General features: G+C 43.0%; 1 long non-coding RNA gene across 1 annotated transcript; it reads right to left on the bottom strand.

Moving 5' to 3' along the window:
* Positions 1-568: 568 nt before the first annotated feature.
* Positions 569-12,155, bottom strand: LOC114806638. Its single transcript, XR_003754700.1, has 2 exons — positions 11,957-12,155; positions 569-965 (listed from the first exon to the last, which is right to left on the bottom strand). It is a non-coding gene; the product is annotated as an uncharacterized LOC114806638 (long non-coding RNA).
* Between the last annotated feature and the right edge of the window lie 673 nt (positions 12,156-12,828).

The following is a 12,828-nucleotide window of genomic DNA, read 5'->3' as shown; positions in this document are numbered from 1 at the left end:
CCCTGCCTCCTGAAATCCAGTGTAACCCTCTTGGTGCAAATGCTGTCTTCATTTCTGACCGCGATGTCTAAGCAGGTGCGAGTTCTCTCTTCGGCCACCTTTGACTTCCTTTCTAATGGCTTTGAGCCATAACAAAATAGTTTTCCTTTATTCCAGACATACCTCGCCCCCGGCTGGATCGTAGAAGGCCTCTGACAGCACTGAAGCTTTGCAGATGGATCACATGTGACAGCTTATGCGATTGGTGGAGGTTTTATATGGTGGGGAGTCACCAGAGAATAAACGGTTTGCGAAAAGAATTGCGTGAGGCCAAGAAGCATATTTGCTTGAGACCGTCCTGAAGAACTCTCCGATATTGCTTTTTAATATTCTTTGGGACGGCGGCCCCAGTCTGAAACCAGATTCTATTCTGCATTTCCTTTATTGTCAACTCACAGGAATCCCTCTTCTGATATCTGTGAATTCTAAAGGCTTGGAAGCAAAGGGTCCCGAAGAACTGAAGGACATGCTTCTTTATCTGAGTAATATGACTCCTGGGTACATCAGGTGACTGCTGGTAAGGTGATTCTGTTTAATTATTGCTTTATTTGACGTTTTTATACGTTGAAACGTATTTTGATGGAAAGCCCGGTGGGACCGAATATTGTGTATTTCTTTTGAGAGAATATTGGGCTTTCCGGGTTTGTCCGCATAACTATTAGCGGGAGACTTAATTAAGCATCTGCCAACAGGTAAATGAGTGATGATCATTCATGACCATTGACGTTACTTTAAAATACCTAATGCAAAACATTTGGAAAGAGAATCTTTTTGCAGATATGCTTCATTTCAATGTCGAGTACTTCTCCACCGCCTTTTTTATCACAGGAGACAAAGAGGAAATGAGTGCAACAATGAGCAGGTCGAGGGGTCAAACAGTTGGAAGTGATCAACCACTGGACATTGCGGTCTGATGCGATGATCGACTAAGGAAAATGTAAAACAATTAGGACACATTAAGAACTCAGATGAATAGAAAGGTGTACTACATAGTGGAAAAATGGTACTTGTAAGCCAAAAGAGTATTATATTGTAAAGCTTTGCTCAAGGTAGTTGCTATTTGGGGGCAGATGAAACATATTCCAGAATATTTAACCGCATTAGTGCTCAAACCTCTGTCCCCCTCCTACCTTACCTCACTCATCTCCTATTACAGGCCGGCCTGCACACTCAGCTCCTCTAGCGCCAGCTTTTTTCTCATCTATCTCTCCTCCGACTCTTTTTCTACATCCTCGCTCTGGCCTAGAACTCCTCTCCCCTCTATATCTGCGAGCCCACCCTTCTCCTCACCTCCAAAGCCTTATTAAGGTCACATCTCCTCCAAGTGACCTTCCTCAGTGAAGCCCACTTTTCCCAGGCTCCGTCTCCCTTCTGCGTCATCTATGCCCTCGGATCTGTGACCTCTGGGCTTTGATATTTGCCCCACCCTCACCCCCTCAGCACTTATGTACTTATCTGAAAATTATATATGAAAATTATATATCATATTTATCTATATGAATGTCTGTCTCCCCCTCTAAACTGTCAAAGATATATATGTACAGAGAAGCAGCGTGGCTCAGTGGAAAGAGCACGGGCTTTGAAGTCCGTCATGGGTTCGAATCCTGTCTCTGCCACTTGTCAGCTGTGTGACCGTGGGCAAGTCACTTAACTTCTCTGTGCCTCAGTTACCTCATCTGTAAAATGGGGATTAAGACTGTGAGCCCCACGTGGGACAACCTGATTCCCCCGTGTCTACCCCAGTGCTTAGAACAGTGCACTGTACATAGTAAGTGCTTAACAAATACCAACATTATTATTATTATTATTACATATGTAGTATTCTATTTATTTACTGAATAATGCATGTATATCTATAATTCTATTTATATTGATGCTTTTGATGCCTGTCTACTTGGTTTGTTTTGTTTTCTTTTGCTGTCTATCTCCCCCTTTATAGACTGTAAGCCTGGTGTGGGCAGGGATTGTCCCTCTTTGTTGCTGAATTGGACTTTCCAAGTGCTTAGTACAGTGTTCTGCACACAGTAAGCACTCAATAAATACGATTGAATGAACTGTAAGCTCACTGTGGGCAGGCAGCACGTCTACCAACTCTGTTGTATTGTGCTCTCCCAAGCGCTTAGTACAATGCTCTGCCCACAGTAAGTGCTCAATAGATACCACTGATTGACAGATTGATTATCAAGGTGGAAATGGGTTGCCCTGGAAAGTTTTCCAAGGAAATTAACCTAGTTTTAATTCACCTGGATCTGTCAACTACCTTTTCCAGAATTATTCATTCATTTCTTCATTTGGAGGAATTTATTGAGCATTTACTGTGTGCAGAGCACTGTACTAAATGCTGGGGCAGAATGCAATAGGAGATTAAAAAAAAGACTGGGTCCATGGCCCTTTAGGGATTCAATCTAAAAAGGAGCTAGCAACAGGCACATGAGGATCAATTAATCAATCAGTGGCATTTATGGAGCACTTAGTGTGCAGAACACTGTACCAGAACATCACATTTGCGGGAGCTACTTAAGATACAGAGGAGCATGGGTTGAACTTTTGGAAGACATCTTATTTTAGGTTATTCTAGGTAACTCCATAATTCTAGATAATCCAGTCTTCTAGAAGGTGTCAGGTTTATTTTTTGTAGCCCTCAGTTTTTGTGGAAAGGTATTATTTACCTTAAATCAAAGCTGTGTTATAGGTCTGAAGGATCTCTATATTTCCTTCACGGTCTTTTCCCTTCTAAGACAGGTGTATGTATTGTGTCCAGCTAACACAAAGCACTGACAACTTCCCTGGACTCAGGATATTGGGTGACAAATTCGTTTGCAGATAGAAAGGGAAGTAACAGTGGAAACAGGCCAGGAGGAGAGAAGATAACTTGAATATCATGGCAACAGAGGCGTTACTTCATGTCTTTAAGGAAGCAATCCAGTAACTATCTTCTCTGCTGAGGCTTATTTGCGGGGTGTGATGTTTGCTAAATCATGAGAAGGCAGAAGCAGGTTTTGATTCCAAAATGCGTATGTATGTGTTATTGACATTTTTGAGCTGAAAGCAATCAAGCCACCAATTATGTGTAAAGAAACTCACCAGATCAGTTTTAGAGCTATTTTGGGGAAACACGTGGTGTGACCTATGAAAAAAGCGTAACTATAACAACGTTTGAAACCTGGGGATCTGATGACTGTTTCTCTCCATTTCCCTGTAGATTCTAAGCAGCTGGATAAATGGCCATCAGCGCCACGGACGCATGGATCAATCAATCAACCAATCGATGATATTTATTGAGTGCTTACAAGGTGTAGATTGTGAGCTCCTTGGGAGTAGGGAATGTGTCTGCCACTCCTCTTGTAGTATACTCTCTCAAACTCTTAGTACAGTGCTCTGCACACAGTAAGTGCTCAATAAATACCCTTGATTGCAGATCAGTGAGCTAAGCGCTTGGGAGAGCACAGTACAACAGAATTAGGAGACATGTTCCCTGACTATAACGAGCTGACAGTCTAGAGGGGGAGACAGACATTAATATGGCAAAAGAAGTCATTTGTAATATATAATTTAGAGATAAGGGCATAAGCGTTGTGGGGTTGGAGGTTGGATCCCAGAAAAACGTTGCTTCTGGGAGATTTTGGATTCGTCTGCAGCTGCTAACTAATCCCAGAGGAGCAGAAGACCTTAGGATTCTGTCGGCGTATGGTCCGAGGACTGAAACTTCACATTAAAGTGAGTCACCCATGGAGCTGATGAGAGCAAATGAGCAATCGCTGAAAGGGCATGCAATTTTAATGGGGTTCATATCAAAAAATAACTTGTAGAATGCAACAACTTTCTTCTGAAAAGTTTGGAGAGATTTCCTCGCTTTCTACGTAACCAACAGGTGGGTGGGAGTTAGTGTTCTCCCCATGTAGGCTTTAAGCGGCATGGGCTTTAAGTGGATAGAGCACAGGCCTGGGAGTCAGAAGGTTGAGGGTTCTAATCCCAGCTCTCCCAACTTGTCTGTTGTGTGACCTTGGGCAGATCACTTCTCTGGGCCTCACTTACCTCATCTGTAAAATGGAGATGGAGACTGTGAGCTCCATGTGGAACAGAGAAGCAGTGTGGCTCAGTGGAAAGAGCACGGGCTTTGGAGTCAGAGTTCATGGGTTCGAATCCCGGCTCGGCCACTTGTCAGCTGTGTGACTTTGGGCAAGTCACTTAACTTCTCTGGGCCTCAGTTACCTCATCTGTAAAATGGGGATTAAGACTGTGAGCCCCACGTGGGACAACCTGATTCCCCTGTGTCTACCCCAGTGCTTAGAACAGTGCTCAGCACATAGTAAGCATTTAACAAATGCCAACATCATCATCATCAGGGACTGTGTCCAACCTGAATAACTTGTATCCCTCCCGGCACTTATTACAGTGCCTGGCACATAGTAAGTGCTTAATGAATACCTTAATTATTATTACTGTGGGAGGGATTATGCCTATCAATTCTGTCATAGTTTACTGACCCGGGCACTTAGTGCAGTGCTCTGCACACAAAAAGTGACCACTGAAGTCAGAGGTCGTGGGTTCTAATCCCAGCTCTGCCGCTTGTCAGCCATGTGACCTTGAGCATGTCACTTCACTTCTCTGGGCCTCAGTTTTCTCATCTGTAAAATGGGGATAAAGACTGTGACTCCTACGTGGGACAACCTGATTACCTTGTATCTACCCCAGTGCTTAGAACAGTGTTTGGCACATAGTAAGTGCTTAACAAATGCCATCATCATCATTATTATTATTATTAATGAAGACCATTAATCGATTGAATGACATTAATCAGCCTAATATAATGAATCAAATGCAATCAATCAATTAGGAAGTAGTGTAGCCTAGTAGAAAGAGCAAGGGCCTGGGATTCAAAGCTGCTGGGTGACCTTGGGCAACTCACTTCACTTCTTTGGGCCTCAGATTCCTCATCTCTATAATGAGGATTCAATATCTTTTCAGCCCCCTAAAACTAAGAGCCCCATTTGGGCCAGGGCCTGTGCCCAACCTGATTATCTTGCATCTACAGCAGTATTTAGTACCGTGGTCAGCACGGAGGAAGCGCTTAACAAATACCACAACTGCTATAATATGTGAGGTAAATTAAGGGAGCCTAATTGCAATAATAGAAAGAGGTGGTGGATTAATAGGTATGCCATCCCCAATTAGAGACAAGTTAATTCTACCTGTGAAAATCATTTCCAGAGAAAGATCTTTTGTTGTGAAGGGAGCTGACTGATAGCTTTTGACTTTGCTTATCTCAATACACTTCCCTCAACAAGAATTAGAGTACATAGCAAAAAACTTCCCTCAGTCAGTTCTCCTCCTCCTCCTTCCTTACCCCATATCCTACTACAACCTAGTTCCCACACTTCACTCCTTTAATGCCAATCTACTTACTGTACCATACTCAAGGGCTTAGTATAGTCCTTTGCCCACAGTAAGCGCTCAATAAATACGATGGAATGCCTGCATCTCGAGCTTCTCAACCTCACCATGCGCCCTGGGCCCATGTATTCATTCATTCATTCATTTAATCGTATTTATTGAGCGCTTACTGTGTGCAGAGCACTATACTAAATGCTTGGACAGTACAATTCAGCAGTAAAGAGGGACAATCCCTGCCCACCCCAGACTTACAGTCTAGAAAGGGGGAGACAGACATCAAAGCAAGTAAACAGACATCAATATAAATCGAATTATGGGTGTACATATATATATATATATATGTATACATAAGTGCTGTGGAGTGGGGGGAGAGGGGAAGACCAGAGAGAGTGAGCAGAGGTGATGTAGAAGGAAGGGGGAGCTGAGAAAAAGGGGGGCTTAATCTGGGAAGGCCTCTTGGAGGAGGTGAGCCTTCAGTAGGGCTTTGAAGGGGGGTAAAGCGATGTACTCAGGCTCGGAACTTGGGAGACTACAATAATAACGATAGACACATTCCCTGCTTACAACGAGATGGCATATATATTCACAGATACGCATAAATAGATTTACATGAGACAGATTTACGTTCATTCTTTTTGCAAGTCTCATCTTTATTTCAGGAACTACGTGAATTGATTGACTTTTGAATGACAGCAGACTTTTTTTCTGGATGGATTGCTTACTTTAGGATTCTTCTTTTAATTCTACAGTCCCTATAGACCGGGAGCTGTAGATTAACGTAGACGTGCTCCCTGCTTCCATTTAACAGCATACAGTCTACTTAAGGCTGTAGGCAGATAATATCCTTTCCCAAATGCTTAGCACAGTGCTGTGCACCCAGTAAGTGTTCAATATATACCATACTGATTGATTGACCGACTGGAGAGTTGAAAGACATACAATGTGGGCTTAATAAATATCAACAGTCAGCAGGAGGGAAGCACCGTGGCTTAGTGGTCGTGGGTTCTAATCCCGACTCTGCTACTTACCAGCTGGGTGATTTGGGGCAAGTCACTTCACTTCTCTTTGCCTCAGTTCCCTCATCTGTAAAATGGGGATTAAGACTATGAGCCCCACATGGGACAACGTGATTACCTTGTATCTACCCCAGTGCTTACAACAGTGCTTGGCACATAGTAAGCGCTTAGCAAATACTGTCATTATTTTTATTAGTGTCTAAAGCATGGGCCTGGGAGTCAGAAGGACCTGGGTTCTAATCCTAGCTCTATCAATCATGTGACTGCTGGGTGATGGGCAAGTCACTTTGCTTCTCTGGGCCTCAGTTACCTCATCTGTAAAATGGGGATTATGAGCGTGAGCCCCATGTGAGAGGGACTGTGTTCAACCTGCTTAACTTGTAACTACCCCGGCATTCAGAACAGTGCTTGGCACACAGTAAGTACCTAACAAGTACCATTATTATTATTAAGAGTAGGACAGGCAGAGACTAGGAAATAAGAGGAGGGAGGAAACATTTTGAAATCAAGCAATGGTAATTTCGAAGAACAGATCTGTCCGGGTCACTGCCAAACATCAGACTTCAGTTCCAAGCTCCTGGACCACCATTTCTAGGAAATAGTTCTCCTCTGTTCCTCTCAAAGCCAATCAATCAGTCGATGGTGTTTATTGAACTCTCATCATGGGCAGAGCACTATATTAAGCGCTTGGGAGAGTCCAATATAACAGAGTTGGTAGACACGTTCCCGGCACACAAGGAATCTTATGGGCCAGAAGAGGCTTCAAGGGAACTTCCAAGTCAGGTACATGTTTGGAAGTGGATCCCTGTGTTTAGACTGTGCAACATTGCCACGTTAATTATAGCATCAGGAATTATTGGCATGGGGGTATCTTGCAGATTCAGAATTAAATCATGCAGGAAATAACCATAAGCATACATTTTATGATAGACAGAACTACATAAAAATATCTTTTTGGGTTTTTATTTGTTGAATATCCAAGGCCTAGTAGAAAAATTATGGGAGTACGAAGAGCATAAAGAGAATGAAGTACGGGAGTCAGAAAGAACAGCGTTCTAATCCCGGCTCCAGTTTGGGAGTCAGAGGATGTGGGTTCTAATCCCGGCTCTGCCACTTGTCTGCCGTGAGAACTTGGGCAAGCCACTTAACCTCTCTTTACCTCGGTTACCTCACCTGTAAAATGGGGATTAAGACTGTGAGCCCCATGAGGGACAACCTGATTACCTTGTATCTACCCCAGTGCTTGGGTCATAATAAGCCCTTAACAAATGCCATAATGATAATAATAAGTATTCTTATTATCTACACAGTGCTTAGTGCAGTGCTTGGCACATAGTAAGCATTTAACAATACCTTTTGAAAAAGGGGGAAGACGATTTTCCTGTCAACATGATTGTGATTCAACCACTAAGGGGCATCCTAAACAACTGAATTTGTTTCGGCCTAGCTATTGCTCAACACAGCGTGATACATCACAAGTAGACTTAGATTTACACCCTGTTGGGTTTTTTGTTCTTCAGAAGAGTGATTACATTCAAGGAAATTAGACAAGGAACCTCTTAGTAGTTCAGTTTGCAAAACAAATCACCCTACAGCTTCCATCGGTTCTTTTCTAGTTAAATTCATGATGAGCTGATGTAATGGAGTCTCATTCATCCAACTTTAATCAATCAGAGTTACTTACTGCTCATTTCCTGTATGCAGGGCACTGTACTAAGCACTTGAGAAAATGCAATAGTAATAATAATGGTGGTATTTGTTAAGTGCTTAAGATGTGTCAAGCACTGTTCTAAACACTGAGGTAGATACAAGGTAATCAGGTTGTCCCACCTGGGACTCAGAGTCCATTTTACAGCTGAGGTAACTGAGGCCCAGTGAAGTGACTTGCCCAAAGTCACACAGCTGACAAGTGGTGGAGTCAGGATTAGAACCAATGTCCTCTGACTCCCAAGCCCAGGGTCTTTCCACTAATAATGTTGGTATTTGTTAAGTGCTTACTATGTGCAGAGCACTGTTCTAAGCACTGGGGGAGATACAGGGTGGTTAGGTTGTCCCACATGAGGCTCAGTCTTCATCCCCATTTTACAGATGAGGTAACTGAGGCCCAGAGAAGTTAAGTGACTTGCCACAGTCACACAGCTGACAAGTGGCCGAGCCGGGATTCACTAAGCCACGCTACTCCTCATAGTCATGATCCTTTCTTTCAAGGAGCTTACAATCTAGCAGATCTCTTTTCATGAGGAGGAAATTAGAAGACTTTTATCATCAACCGGTGGTACTATTTACTGAGTGCTTACTGCATGCTAAACACTGTTCTAAACACTCAGGACAGAAGCAAGACTGCCCTCAGCGGGCTTACAACTTAACGATGTGGACAGACAGACAAAAATGATATACAAGAAACAGGGAGAAGATGGCTATAAAAAAGAACATGCTCAAAGGAATGCTTGATGGAATATTGTTTTTGCCCTAGCAGATTTTTCTTGCCTGACAGGGAATCAAATTCATTCATTCATTCAATAGTACTTATTGAGCGCTTACTACGTGCAGAGCACTGCACTAAGCGCTTGGAATGTACAAATGGGCAACAGATAGAGACAGTCCCTGCCCTTTGAGGGCCTTGCAATCTAATCAGGGGAGACGGACAGACAAGAACAATGGCAATAAATAGAGTTACGGGGAAGAAAATCTCATAAAAACAATGGCAACTAAATAGAATCAGGGTGATGTACATCTCATTAAACAAAATAAATAGGGTGATGAAGATATATACAGCTGAGTGGATGAGTACGGGGGGGGGGGGGGGGGTGCTGAGTGGGTAGGACGGGAGAGGGGGAGGAGGAGAGGAAAAGAGGGGAGAAGAGGGTTTAGCTGCGGAGAAGTGAAGGGGGGGTAGAGGGAGCAGAGGGAAGAAGGGGGCAGCTCAGTCTGGGAAGGCTTCTTGGAGGAGATGAGCTTTAAGTAGGGATTTGAAGAGGGGAAGAGAATTAGATTGGCGGAGGTGAGGAGGGAGGGCATTCCAGGACTGCGGGAGGACGTGGCCCGGGGGTCGACGGCAGGATAGGCGAGACCGAGGGACGGTGAGGAGGTGGGTGGCAGAGGAGCGGACTTGGCGGGGTGGGCGATAGAAAGAGAGAAGGGAGGACAGGTAGGAAGGGGCAAGGTGATGGACAGCCTTGAAGCCTAGAGTGAAGAGTTTTTGTTTGGAGCGGAGGTTGATAGGCAACCATTGGAGGTGTTTAAGAATGTCATTGTAGTGGGTCTTTTCCCTTATAAAATTGACATGGCCCCCAGTGATAATTGCTATGTCATAATGTACCTAAATTAGTCTATAACCCGAATTATTTTTCAAGTAGTAGTTTCCAGTGGACATAGCAGCATGGCTCAATGGAAAGAGCGTGGGCTTGAGAGTCAGAGGTCATGGGTTCTAATCCCAGCTCTGCCACTCGTCAGCTGTGTGACTTTGGGCAAATCACTTAACTTCTCTGTGTCTCAGATGCCTCATCTGGAAAAGGGGATTAAGACTGTGAGCCCCACGTGAGACAACCTCATCACCTTGTATCCCCCCAGCGCTTAGAACAGTTCTCTGCACATAGTGAGTGCTTAACAAATACCACCATTATTATTATTATAATAAGTTGATTATCACTTGAGCTGATCCATCTGTGGTATTTATTGAGCACTGTACTAAAAGCTTGGGAGAGCACATTAAAGTAGAGTTGGTAGACATGATCCTTGTCTAAGAGGAGCTGTGATTCAAAAGTTCAAATTCAGACACAGTTGCATCTAAAATGGAATAAAATCTAAAAAACCTACTTCTCAGGAAGCTTCACATGCTAGGCCTTGCCTCCCTCTCACCTGGAATTGCTTCTCCCTCCATCTGTGACAGATCACCACTCCCAGCTTCAAAGTCTTATTAAAACCCCATCTCCTCCGAGAGGCCTTCCCCATCTAAAGCTCTCATTTCCCCTGCACGATCTCCCCTTTTAAGTCACATATGGACTTGGATCTGTACCCTGTAACGCATAATATTCGCCCCTTCCTCAGCCCCACAAAACTTACGTACGTATCAAATAACCAGCGACCCAGTTTGGCCTACAGGAACGAACATAGGCCCGAGAGTCAGAGGACGTCGATTCTTACTCCCATCTCTTTCACTTACCCACTGTGTGACCTTGGGCAGGTCGCTTTACTTGTCTGTGTCTCAATTCCCTCATCTGCAAAATGGGGATTCAATACCTATTCTCCTTCCTATTTAGACTCGGAACCTGATTATCTTATATCTACTCCAGTGCTTAGTACAGTGCCTGGCACATGGTGCCTGACGAAAAGCATTAAAAATAATAATTAAAAAACCATAAAATAAATACAATTGAATTCCCTAACCAATATCCACAGTATCTTAAAGCTACATTCCAGGTGTAGTTTTCAAACCTACCATAATAGATCGTTGACTGTTAATGCATTTTTATTAAGCTAATTTACAGTGACTGTAAAAATAATAATTAAAAAACCATAAAATAAATACAATTGAATTCCCTAACTAATATCCACAGTATCTTAAAGCTACATTCCAGGTGTAGTTTTCAAACCTACCATAATAGATCGTTGACTGTTAATGCATTTTTATTAAGCTAATTTACAGTGACTGTTTATGCTGAAAACAAGGTAAAATGTTGTCTTTCAAATATAATGTAGTACGTGAAAATGAAATGTTTCCCAGATAGGTGAATTGCATTCCTGGTTTTTACATGAATGATGGCAATTTAATTGAATTAAGTAATGTGATTTTCTACTTCACACCAAGAGATAATAGTAGTTTTGCACTTTTCAAAAGGCTGGTTGGTTTGAAATATTTGGGGGTAGAAATCTGGAAAAAAGATGTGTGCTCAGCCATGCCGGAAACGTTGACACATGCATGGCCCTAATATGAACCAGGAAATAATGATAATAATAATAATAATGGTATTTGTTTAATGCTTACTGTGTGCCAGGCACTCTACTAGGAGCTGAGGTGGATACAACCAAATCAGCTTCCCCATTTGTTATTGTGTCTATTAAGCACTTAACAATAATAATAATGGAATTTATTAAGCATTTACTATGTGCCAGGCACAGTGCTCAACGCTGGGATATTGTGGCATAGTGGATAGAGCACGGGCCTGGGAGTCAGAAGGTCACGGGTTCTAATCCTGACTCCTCTGCTTATCTGCTTTGTGACCTTAGGCAAGACACTTCACTTCTCTGTGCCTCAGTTCCCTCATCTGTAAAATGGAGATTGATTGTGAGCCCTTTGTGGGACAGGGACTGTGTCCGACCCCATTACCTTGTGTGTACCCCAGCGCTTAGAAGAGTAAGCGCTTTACAAATACTGTTATTATTATTATTAATCAGCAAATACAGTCCTGTCGCACATAGAACTCATAGACTAAGCAGGAGGGAGGGTAGGTATTTATCCCCATTTTATAGATGTGGAAACAGAGGCACAGAAAAGTTAAGTGACTTACCCCAGGTCATGCCTTAGGCACGTGACTGAGCCGCGATAGCTTTCCCCTAGGCGACACTGCTTTGTACACACTTCCACTCATGGAGAAAATGTCAGATGGGACAGGACTTGAATGAGGGAAGATTGAGGGCAGGAAACTGAGTAGTAGAGAAGGCAGTGATGAGCCATCCTCACCCAAACACTACTCAGCCATAAGACTGATTAGTTCAGATTCTAAGAATCAGGGAACTTTGGGGTGAAGGGCAAGGATGTCTAATTATCCACGGAACAATGCCCCTCCACCTCATTGTGAAGTATTCAGCTGCCTAATGGCAAGAGGCTTGGTACATACAAAATACAATTCAGCTGTTCTATTCATTTCAGCTTATAGAGATGAAAAAAAAACAGAATTACATTCAACTTAATAGAAAAAAAAACAACACCAGAAGAAGAATGCACAGCGGCAGGCCTAAGGCTTGCTAAGTTTTCATTTACGTTGAACTGAAATCTTGTGATACTTTTCCCTCACATAAAATAAAGAGGATTGTGTTAGTTTCTCCAGCTCAGTAGGTGAACTTTGCCCTAGAAATGCCCAGGTAATCAGAAAGATTTATAGAGACTTTTGAGCAGTCTAGGTAATGTTTGGTCTAGGTAATTCTCCCCCGATTAGACTGTAAGCCCCTCAAAGGGCAGGGACTGTCTCTATCTGGTACCGACCTGTATATTCCAAGAGCTTAGTACAGTGCTCTGCACATAGTAAGCGCTCAATAAATACTATTGAATGAATTGACCCCTCTAGGGAACCAGCATTTGAATATTTTTCTCCCCGACATTAAGTTATCGATAATCCTCAGAACCCACAACCATTATTTATTATTTCCATTTCCAAACTGA

The sequence above is a fragment of the Ornithorhynchus anatinus genome, chromosome X1 (assembly GCF_004115215.2).
Source record: "Ornithorhynchus anatinus isolate Pmale09 chromosome X1, mOrnAna1.pri.v4, whole genome shotgun sequence".
Classification (NCBI taxonomy): domain Eukaryota; kingdom Metazoa; phylum Chordata; class Mammalia; order Monotremata; family Ornithorhynchidae; genus Ornithorhynchus; species Ornithorhynchus anatinus.
The sequence above is the reverse complement of the archived record's forward strand: the minus strand, read 5'-3'. Positions and strand labels throughout refer to the sequence as shown.